The 12,558-nt window shown below is 36.2% G+C and overlaps 1 long non-coding RNA gene across 1 annotated transcript in view; it reads right to left on the bottom strand.

Annotated features, from left to right (window-relative positions):
• LOC137656729 (uncharacterized) overlaps window positions 1–12,558 on the bottom strand; it is a 289,131-nt gene that overhangs the window by 122,041 nt on the left and 154,532 nt on the right. The gene's annotated exons all lie outside the window — the stretch shown is intronic.

Here is a 12,558-nt window from a genome sequence, read left to right as displayed (position 1 = left end):
TCCAATCAATTTTGTTGCATGTTGTTAGACTATCTTCTACTTTTGTATGCTCTGGTATCCATGTTGCTTTTTTCTGTCTCTTAGCGTTATTCCCATCATTATTATTACCACAGCTCTCTGAATTGTAATTAGCTTACGTTCTACGGCTTTTGTAAGTCTGGAATGTTTCTCATGCATAACAGAATACTGGTAACACCATCTGATATAATACTTTCCTTTTTAGAGAAAGTGGCATTTTAATTTTCATTATCTCATTTTGTTTACCAAAAACTATGCATCACATACTTATTCATCTTTATATATATGTATGTATATATAAATATATATATATAAGTACATGTGTGTATATATATGTATGTAAATTATATATATACATATATATATATTGTATATATACTGTATATACAGTAAATATATACATATAATATTTCGGTTCTGTTGATATAGTCAATCAAAACATTAAAAAGGATAAAAATTACAATTCTTAGAGCCCTTAACATATGCATACACACATACATATTATATATATAAACAGATATAGATAGATAGATAGATAGATAGCCTATACTGTACGCCTATACATATATGGTCTGTACTATAGGCCTCTCTCTCTCTCTCTCTCTCTCTCTCTCTCTCTCTCTCTCTCTCTCTCTCTCTCCTTTTATATACATACAGATACACGCTCACACAATTTATATATATATATATATATATATATATATATATATATATATATATATATATATATACATATATATATATATATATATATATATATATATATATATATATATATATATATATATATATTGATGTCAATGTGTTTCCCAGAGGAAACCTCGTATTAGTAAGCCTTATTTGGAGAAAATACAACGATTCCTTTAGGAAACACATTGACGCCAATATATATATATATATATATATATATATATATATATATATATATATATATATATACTATGTAAATTCCATCAGATTTTACCAATTTTTATTTATATATAAAATTATATTATTAAAGGATTAAATAAAAACATATCATATTCTATATCTATTTTATTTGTGGTAATTGTTGTTTCAATATGAAAATTTAAAGCATTGTTATAAAGTGAAGTTTACTTTTACAAAGAAATGTAGACGTTGTGAAAGTGATGCCAGATATCGCTATTTGAGACAGAAAACAAAACGGTTTAACCCGGAAAATTTTACTCTTCAAAATTATTTATCGAATAATTTGTTTTATAAATTTCCAGATGCCTAAATTTCTTTTTAAAAATATTGTGATTTTTTTAACGAAATTCCTCTCGAGCTACCCGTTATATTGAAGTGGTCTTCCGTTGTTTAAGCAGAGATTGACTGGAATCCGTTCAAAGCGTAGCAGACGAATTTCGCCAGTGCAGAAAAACGAGTTCGTTTAGACCGACTGCAGCTTCTGCTTTCCTTCGATGGTCATCTTCGAGAGCTCTTTGGAGAGTTTCATCTTCGTCGTGTCCGTCCTTCTGTGCATTTTACGTCTGCTGAAGGCCGTGGTTTGCCTTAGGTCGATCTAACATCATCCTCGTTCAAATTTAGTTGTGGAGGAACGCGAAGATCATTGATCTTACAGCAACTGAAGAGTCACAAGAACGCCATTCCTAAAAGTATTCAGAAAGAGGATGGGAAAACCTCTCCAATTCCGCAAAGAAGAATGCAGCAGTTTTGGGGATGTCATGCGGGGAGAAGACCGTGTTTGCCGAAGGATGAAATGATAAAGAAGCGAAAGACTTGCAGGAAAGGACCATTGGGAGCTTCGTTGGCAATTGAAGATCAGGAAGGAAACTGGAAGAACGGAGGAGGATTGAGAAGCGTCGAGAACCCGAGGAAGACCTTGAAGACCTTGAAGAAAGCAGTGACGTTGTCTGGAGGGGATCTTGTGGTCTTCTGGAGCCTTCGTGGAAAATTCTTTTCGTCTTCGGAGTCATCTATGAAATGATTTATTTCTGAATTTCTAAATATCTAAAATTCTTCACAAAAATTTCGATTTTGTATTGAAATTCTTATTGTACTACCCTTTATATTCAACTGATTAATATGTTCAATGTAGCTCTAATGAATAAAATCCTAATTTTAGAAAATCTTCTTTACTTCTCCTTTATGTTATACTATTGTAAATGATTTTAGAAGCCGATTGTAGTAGACATTGGCCTAATAAAAGAGTTTTGTGATAATTTCTGTCGATTTTGTGGTATTCAAAATAGAAATCATGAAATTTTAACAAAGTGAATCTTTCACCTGATCACGAATCCAGCTCGGGCATCTGTGTTTTGTTTTGAAGACACTCGAATTCTCCGAAGACATTCTGGGCTCCGGGATCTGTTTGGTTTTGAATGTCTCCAGATCAAGTTCATTTTTTTTCAAAATATACCAAAATCAAGGTGGAGGAAAGGTATTGACAGAAATGGAGAATTGTAATAATATGTGTTGTTATAGTGGAGTGGCTTTGAATAACGAAGTTATTAATGGATTTATAATTAATAATAGGGACAATAAGATTGGTGATACGGGAATTAAGGTATGCCGTCCTTGTTCCGTAATGGAACCAAACAGGGTCTCTTTGATTAAACAAGAGTGAAAACCCACAACAAGAAATCATTATTGATTTGGTTGGGAATTTTGAGAAAATGCAAAAAACGCCGAAACAAGAAAGGTCTTCACTAGAAAACAAATGAAAAGTGAGGAAACTTGTTACACACTTTGAAGAAATTATTAAAGGCGATGCAAAACAGACTAGGAATAGGAAACTGAATCAGGAGGATTATCTTGGAATCAGAAGGAATCAAATAAGGGAGGCCAAAGAAGTGGCCTTAGCTAGAATTGTAGGAATTCCAAAAAGAAGTCCTTCACTACAAAACAAGGAAAGGTTAAGGTATCATGTTATGAAATATGAAGAAATTATTAGAAATGACACAGAGCACAATAGAAATAGGAAACAAAAACCTGATCTTGAAGGAAAATCTCAGGACGAGAGGAGGGAGGCAAAAGATGTGGCCTTCATAAAGATTAGACAAATTGCACAGGATGAAATCTCACTAGATAAAAGTGACATAGTATATGCTCCTGTTCAACTATGGGAAGAGGCTCTGAAAGATGAGAAAACAGAAAAGAAACAGAAAGTTAACCTTGAAGAAATAGAAGAAGGAATTGTAGAGAGGCGTATCCAGCATTTTGAAAATATCATACGAGGAAATATGATGCAAGAAGGCGATCTTCGTGAAAACAGCATACGAAGAAACGTAAAGGCAGAAGGAGATCCTCGTGACAGTGGCATACGAGGAAGCGTAAAGGCCGAAGGAGATCCTCGTGAAAGTAGCATAATCGAGGAAGCGTAAAGGCCCAAGGAGATCCTCGAGAAAGTAGCATACGAGGAAGCGTAAAGGCCCAAGGAGATCCTCGAGAAAGTAGCATACGAGGAAGCGTAGGCCGAAGGAGATCCTCGAGAAAGTAGCATACGAGCAAGCGTAAAGGCCGAAGGAGATCCTCGTGAAAATAGCATACAAGGAAACATAAAGGCAGAAGGTGATCTTCGTGAACAAATCATATGAGGAAACGTATAGGAAGAAGACGATCTTCGTGAAAATATCATGCAAGGAAACAAAAAGGAAGAAGGCGATCTTCGTGAACATATCATGCAAGGAAACATAAAGGAAGAAGACGATCTTCGAGGACAATCTCTCAACTTGAGAAAAAATCTTAATAGGAAGGCCAAGGATATTGCTTTGGCAAGGATAACACAAAGAACACAAGAGGAATCATCAGAAGAACAAAATAAAAACGTATGGAAAAGTGAGAACATTGAAAAGGAACTTCAAGACTACCAAGAAACTAATAGCCCAGGAACAAAAGGAGATGCTGCTAGTAATTGTGATGATTATGATGAAATTTGGACGGCAAAGGTAATGGGACAGAAACAAATAGCTGATCTTGAAGGAAAATCTCAGGACGAGAGAAAGCATCTTAGGAGGGAAGCAAAAGAAGTGGCCTTCATAAGGATTACACAAATTGCACAGGATGAAATCTCACAAGGAAAAAGTGACATAGTATATGCTCCTGTTCAACTATGGGAAGAGGCTCTGAAAGATGAGAAAACAGAAAAGAAAAAGAAGGTTAATCTTGAAGAAATAAAAGAAGGAATTGTAGAAAGGCGTATCCAGTATTTTGAAAATATCATACGAGGAGATATAAAGGAAGAAGGCAATCTTCATGAAAATAACATGTGAGGAAACATAAAGGAAGAAGGCGATCTTCGTGAACATATCATACGAGGAAACATGCAGGAAGAAGGCGATCTTCGTGGACAATCTCCAAACTTGAGAAAAAATCTTAATAAGAAGGCCAAGGATATTGCTTTGGCAAGGATAACACAAATAATACAATAGAAATTATCAGAAGAACAAAATGAAAACGTCTGGAGAAGTGAGAACAGTGAAAAGGAACTTAAAGAATACGAAGAAGCAAATAGCCCAGAAACAGAAGGAAATTCTCCTAGTGAAGGTGATGATTATGAAGAAATTATAATGGTAAAAGTAATGGGACGCAAACAAAAAGCTGACCTTGCAGGAATATCTCAGGACGAGAGAAAGCATCTTAGGAGGGAAGCAAAAGATATGGCCTTCATAAGGATTAAACAAATTGCACAGGATGAAATCTCACAAGAAAAAACTGACATAGTATATGCTCCTGTTTAACTATGGGAAGACGCTCTAAAAGATGAGAAAAGAGAAAAGAAACAGAAGGTTTTCCTTGAAGAAATAGAAGATGGAATTGTAGAAAGGCGTATCCAGTATTTTGAAAATATCATACGAGGAAACATAAAGGAAGAAGGAAATCATCATGAACTATCTCGGGACTTGAGAAACCATCTTAAAAGGGCTGCAATAGATGTCTCCTTGGCTAGGATTAGAAATATCTTACAAGAGGTTATCACAGAAGAGAACTTGGAAGAGTAAAAAGGATGTTGTTCAATAGGAGAAATAAAAAAGCAAAATCTAAACGTATACAAGAAACAATTCTGTTGGAGTAACCTAGAGGATGTGCACTACAGAGGGAAAAAGCTGAGCTTCTTCCAGTATGCAACAGTTCCATGATGGAGTGGTACAAGCCTTTGCCATGTGAACAAATGGTCGGTTTTCTAAATGTATTCTTCCGGGTGTCAACCTTATGGTTGCTCTGTTGGAATAATTTAGAAAACTGGCCCTGCTGAGGGAAAAGGCTCAGCTTTTTCTAATATGCAGTCATATACACAAAGGGTGCCTAAAAAAAAATTGTTGGATTCAAAACAACATCGACCACACATAGAAGTGGGAAAAGATGCAGACAAAGAAGAAGACTGGGTATGTAGATAAAAGAAGCTGAGGTTCTTTTAGTATGCTGTTTCTTGATGAAGAGGTTTAAATTCTTTGTCATGTGAACATAGAAGGGTTGGTACTGGCTCTGTAGATAGACGTTGAGGTTCTTCTAATATGCTATGTTCCTTGATGAAGAGGTATAAACTTCTTCTCAAATGAACATAAGGATTGGTACTGGCCCTATAGATAGAAGAAGCTAAGGATCTAATATGCTATGTTCCTTGATGACAAGGTAAAAATTCTTTCTTGTGTGAACATACGGGTTGGTACTGGCTCTGTAAATAGAAGCTGAGGTTCTTCTATTACACTATGTTCCTTGATGAAGAGGTATAAATTCTTTGTTAAGTAAGCATAAGGGTTGGTACTGGCTCTGTAGATAAAAGAAGCTGAGGTTCTTCTAGTATGCTATGTTCCTTGATGAAGAGGTCATAACTCTTTCTCAAGTGAACATAAGGGTTGGTACTGGCCCTGTAGATAGAAGCTAAGGATCTTCTAGTATGCTATGTTCCTTGATGACAAGGTAAAAATTCTTTCTCGTGTGAACATACGGGTTGGTACTGGCTCTGTAAATAGAAGCTGAGGTTCTTCTAGTACACTATGTTCGTTGATGAAGAGGTATAAACTCTTTGCGATTTGAACATAGGTATTGGTACTGGTTCTGAAGATAGAAGCTAAGGTTCTTCTGGTATGCTATGTTCCTTGATGAAGAGGTAAAAACTTTTTCTCATGTGAACATAGAGGTTGCTATTGGCTCTGTAAAGAGAAGAAACTGAGGTTCATCTATTACACTATGTTCCTTGCTGAATAGGTATAAACTCTTTGTCAAGTAAACATAAGGGTTGGTACTGGCCCTATAGATTGAAGATGTTAAGGTTCTTCTAATATGCTATATTCCTTGATGAAGAGGCACAAACTCTTTCTCATGTGAATATAAGGGTTGGTACTGGCCCTGTAGATAAAAGGAGCTAATATTCTTTTAGTATGCTATGTTCTTTGATGAAGAGGTACAAACTCCTTCTCATGTGAATATAAGGGTTGGTACTGGCCTGTATTTAAAAGAAGCTAAGGTTCTTCTAATATGCTATGTTCCTTGATGAAGAAGTACAAATTCTTTCTCATGTGGACATAAGGGTTGGTACTGGCTCTGTAGATAGAAGAAGCTGTGGTTCTTCTAGTATGCTATGTTCCTTGACGAAGGGGTACAAACTCCATTTCATGTGAACATAAGGGTTGGTACTGGCTTTGAAGATAGAAGCAGCTCATGTTCTTCTAGTATGCTATGTTCTTTGATGAAGAGGTACAAACTCCATCTCATGTGAACATAAGGGTTGAAACTAGATATGTAGATAGAAGAAGCTATGGTTCTTCTATAATGTTATGTTCCTTGATGATGAGGTACAAACTTCTTCTCACGTGAACAATTGGGTTGGAATTGGCTATATAGATAGAAGAAGCAGAGGTTCTTCTAGCAGGCTACGTGCCTTGATGAAGAGGTAAAAACTCCTTCTCAAGAAACATAGCATACTAGAAGAGCCTCAGATTCTTCTATCTACAGAGCCTGTACCAACCCTTATGTTCACATGAGGAGTTTGTACCTCTTCATCAAGGAACATAGCATACTAGAAGAACCTTAGCTTCTTTCATCCACAGAGCCAGTACCAACCCATATGTTGACTTGAGAGAGTTTGTGCCTCTTCATCTAGGACCATAGCGTACTAGAAGAATATTAGCTTCCATCTACAGAGCCAGTACCAACCCATATGTTGACTTGAGAAAGAGTTTGTGCCTCTTCATCAAAGAATATAGCATACTAGAAGAACCTTAGCTTCTTCTGTGTACAGAGCCAGTACCAACCCTTATGTTCACACGAGAAAGAGTTTATACCTCTTAATCAAAGAACATAGCATACTAGAAGAACCTTACCTTATTTATCTACAGGGCCAGTACCAACCCTTATGTTCACATAAGAAGAAGTTTGTACCTCTTCATCAAAGAACACAGCCTACCAAAAGAATCTCAATTTCTTCTATCTACAGAGCCAGTTCCAACCCTTATGTTCACATGAGAGGGAGTCTTCGTGGAGCAGAAGTATCGATTTAAAAGCTCAAGATAGAGACGACTGGCGAAATCTAACCGACGCCCTTCGAGTCAACCGGCGTAGGAGGAGATGATGATGATGATGAATCAAGAAAGTTCAAACATTTGAGTGAACAGGTGTTATTGATGATGGAGATGATATATAGACATAGCTATTCGATGCAGTCGCTATTGTATACCGGTGACCTAGTATTGGATAATTATAGTTATGAACCTGTCCTTGGTTATGTGAAGTCTTGGTTGGAAAAACTACTTTCACAAGGAGTGGCACAGAATCGGGTAATTGAATCAGTAGAACTTCAATAGTTCGAACTAGCAGCAAACTTTTTTATGTTGAACAGGCTGACATAAGTCTCTTTATAGTTTGTGAATGAAAGATGTGTTTTAATGTTGTTACTGTTCTCGAAATATTTTATATTAATAGTTTATAACTGTTCATATAGTTTATTTAGGCCTATTCCTTATTCCCTTTTCTCATGATATAAACCTCCTTGGGTTTATATCATCCTGCTTTTCAAACTAGGGTTGTAGCTTAGCTAGTAGTAATAATTATAATAATAATAATAATAATAATTATGATTAGTATCATTATTATAATAATAATAATAATAATAATAATAATAATAATAATAATGAATCTAGAAAAACTAGAGGCTAAAGTAGCTCCAGTACTCGTGCAGAAAAGTGTGATCCTAAGAACGGCGCACATAATAAGAAGAGATGGACTCCTAGGGAACATCGACCCTACATAAAAGAGGGAAAAGATGCAGACAAAGAAGAAGAAGAAGAAGATGGTCTACTAAGGAGGCAGGATGCAACCCAGAACCCTACACTATAAATACCACCCAGTCGACAGACTGTGATAGGGGAAAAAATAGTAATAATAATAAAGGAGGTTTTGTTCGAGAAGGAGGCAGAGAATTGGATGGCGAGATAAGGTGAAGGATGACATGGAGAGAAGAGGTTTGGTGGAAGAGGATGACTTTGATAGAAGGCATTGGCGAGGGCGAATCAGGAAACCGACCCCTTAATGTAGGGATCACGGTGGGAAAGAAAGATAGAAGGAAAGTTTGGTTCCAAAGAAAAGTATTAAAAAAGTAATAGTTTCTCTCGACACATTTACCACATCAACAACGGAGCGTCTCTCTCTCTCTCTCTCTCTCTCTCTCTCTCTCTCTCTCTCTCTCTCTCTCCCAGACATACCATCTTATACCAAATATTATATATGTGAAAGGAAATCCCCAGTTTATAAACAAGGTGAGAGAGAGAGAGAGAGAGAGAGAGAGAGAGAGAGAGAGAGAGAGAGAGAGAGAGAGAGAGAGAGAGAGGGGGGGGGGGACTTTCCGCAGTTTATAAACAAGGAGAGAGAGAGAGAGAGAGAGAGAGAGAGAGAGAGAGAGAGAGAGAGAGAGAGAGAGAGAGAGAGAGAGAGAGAGTGAGAGGAACGTCTCCCAGTTTATAAGATGAAATATTCCACAAAGAAATAAATAAATACCTAAATAGATAAATAAATAAATAGACAAAGAGTTAAGACATCCTCTTTTGAAAATGAAAATTTCCCTTTAAATTAAAAGAGGAAAATAACCTCATGTTGACAAAGCCTGCCACTTTCAATAATGCTTGGGTGTGTAGCCTAAGCCTCTTCACCGCCCATGAAATCTTCTCAGGGAATTCTGAAGACTCTCGTTGTTAATAAGAAAATATCACAGATTTGGAGATGTCTCTTAATGAAAAAACAAACAAACAAAATTTCACACGTAGTTGATGGTAAATCTGCCCCCGGGAACTTACAACGACCCGTTTATAAACTTCATTGCTGTTGTTGTTGTTGTTGTTGTTGTTGTTGTAGATTGCCTAGTCCTTCCTGCTATTCTTATAAAGAGCACATTAAAATAAAATCATTTAGGCTTGCTTTTCATGGGAGATTTTTTTCCAGGCGGAAAAATTTTCGCTCGTTATTAGACACAAGCGGATTTTCCCCCGAGCGGCCTTGTAGTTTCTATGAGCCACTACACTACCCTGGGTAGTAAATCATTCCCAGGGTTGCGGTGGCCGAGATGTGGTAACGTCCCTGACTGCTGATCACCAGACTGGGGTTCAAGTCCCGCTCAATCCCTGTTAGTTCCTTTGGGCGCTGCAACCTCACCATCCTTGTGAGCTAAGGATACTAAGGTTGCAGCGACCAAAGAAAGTAACGAGTTAGAGCTGTGCTAATTTTCATGTTAGATTAAACACTAACAAATAACTTGCGAAATAAAAATCAATATTGCAGAAAAATAAATGCAAAGACCAATAAAATAACTCAATTACATTAACATATAATTAACAATCTGACTAGAACCCCCCCCCCATGCATTTCTTTTAAATATACAAATAAAATAAAACATCTAGTAACTGCAAGTGAAATGTAAACTCTTATGCAAAGTTTAACAACACAAAAATACTCACAAAAGCCTAAAGGTAAACTATCCTAATTATCATTATCATTATTTGCTAAGCTACAACCCTAGTTGGAAAAGCAGGATGCTATAAGCCCGGGGGCCCCACTGGAAAAATAACTCGGTGAGGAAAGGAAAAAGGGAAAAAATGAAATATTTTAAGAATAGCAATAACATTAAAATAAATATTTCCTATATAAACTATAAAAACTTTAACAAAACAAAACAAAGAGAAATTAGATAGAATAGCGTGCCCGAGTGTACCCTCAAGCAAGAGAACTCTAACCCACGGCAGTGGAAGACCATGGTACAGAGACTATGGCACTACCCAAGACTAGAGAACACTGGTTTGATTTTGGAGTGTCCTTCTCCTTCTCCTTCCATCCTTACGACAAGTAACGAGGAAAAAACACTGATATAATAGATAATTCTCTCTCTCTCTCTCTCTCTCTCTCTCTCTCTCTCTCTCTCTCTCTCTCTCTCTCTCTCTCTCTCTCTCTCTCACACACACAAATTTGCAATATATTTCCTTTCCTCGGTGTACTTTGTAAACAAACGTAATTCTATTACCAAAAGGTTACGGTAAGAGATTTTTAAAATTGTTATCTTTTAACATATCTAATAGGGCAAGAAAATCATGAAAAAAAAGAAAAAAAATACGGCTAAATATTTAGGTAGATGTTCACACACACAGATTTAAGCCTTAGTACCCCTCCCCCTTTCCAAACTACAACACGACTACTCCCTCTCCCCCTACCCGAGGGGAAAGACCGAGTAGTTATAAGTTTGGTAATGCCACTGAGCGTGACAGGAAATATTTTCCTAGTTTCTTTTCCTCACTGGGCTATTTATCCCTGCTTGGAGTCCTTGCTTATAACATCCTGTTTTTCCAACTACGGTTGTAGTTTAGCAAATAATATATATGTATATATATATATATATATATATATATATATATATATATATATATATATATATATATATATCCATCACGTTGCTCTTAATTATATAAGGGAGATATATATTCTAACAAGCCACAAATAGTATCCCTAGTATGAGTCCTTGACCGGGCAGAATACCATATCATTAAAGGAATGTCCTTATGGATCTGAGATCCTATGACAGAGCAAATAATACGAGAGAGAGAGAGAGAGAGAGAGAGAGAGAGAGAGAGAGACTTCAGCCACTGCGCTGTTTCTAATTTGCCTTTTTTTTCAATTGACATATTTAGGACAATTCTCCCGAGATAAAGGAGAAAATTGTTGATCCTTCCACGTACATTAAAACAAAGAATGGCTTATAAATTTTTTATAAATTTTGAAATGAATGGACCAAGCTTGAACAATAACAATTTGAATTATAATAAGTAAAATAAGTTTGATATTGTTTTTTTTTAGTATTCTACCAAGTTTCTGGATAAATTTTCTTATACCTATTTGTTTCCTTTTTACAATAGCTACTCATTTTCTGGAGCCACTAATTTCAGCCACGAGCTGCCACTGGGCTTGACTCTTTAAAATTGTACAGTTGGCTTCATTAATTCCGGTACATTTCATGGGAAGCTAAGGAGACGACAGTGTGCCAGAATTAATGAAGACAACTGTACTAGACTTAAATCACTTCTAATAATAATCGAGATCATAGATCAGAAGGACAGAAGATTATCACTTTTAGGATTATTACTATCATTATTATTATTATTATCATTATTATTACTTTCTAAGCTACAACCCTAGTTGGAAAATCAGAATGCTATAAGCCAAAGGGCCCTAACAGGGTAAATAGCCCAGTGAGGGAAGGAAACAAGGAAAATTCATTTTTCTAAGAACAGTACAAACATTAAAATAAATATCTCCTATATAAGCTATAAAAACTTTAACAAAACAAGAGGAAAAGAAATTAGATAGAATATTGTGCCCGAGTGTACCCTCAAGCAAGAGAACTCTAACCCAAGACAGCGTAAGACCATGGTACAGAGGCTATGGCACTACCCACGACTAGAGAACAATGGTTTGATTTTGGAGTGTCCTTCTCCTAGGAGAGCTGCTTACCATAGCTAAAGAGTCTCTTCTACCCTTACCGAGAGGACAGTAGCCAGTTAACAATTACAATGATGTGAATAACCCCTTGGGTGAAGAAGAATTGTTTGGTAATCTCAGAGTTATCAGGTATATGAAGACAGAGGAGAATATGTAAAGAATAGATCAGACTATTTGGTGTATGTGTAAGCAAAGGGAAAATGAACCGTTACCAATAAGAAAGATCCAATGTGTAATGCCTGGTCAGTCAAAGCACTCAATAACTCTCTAGCAGAAGTATTTCAACGGTTGGCTGGTGCCCTGGCCAACCTATTACCTAAAATATATATATATATATATATATATATATATATATATATATATATATATATATATACTTTTTGTGCATAGATGTTTGTGTGTATATATAAGTCCTTCTGTATGTATACACAACCGTTTATACCGATACAATATTGATATGACAAATGTGCACTTGATTTGCTTTGAAAAGACTACATATTTGAAGAGTAAATTGCTATTGACAAAGAAATAGCTGCATGTAGGGAGGCCTCCAAATCAGGCCTAATTACATGAAGGACATCTATACCTCCAGACGAGTGAGAG

Source organism: Palaemon carinicauda, chromosome 17 (assembly GCF_036898095.1).
Source record: "Palaemon carinicauda isolate YSFRI2023 chromosome 17, ASM3689809v2, whole genome shotgun sequence".
Lineage (NCBI taxonomy): Eukaryota > Metazoa > Arthropoda > Malacostraca > Decapoda > Palaemonidae > Palaemon > Palaemon carinicauda.
The sequence above is the reverse complement of the archived record's forward strand: the minus strand, read 5'-3'. Positions and strand labels throughout refer to the sequence as shown.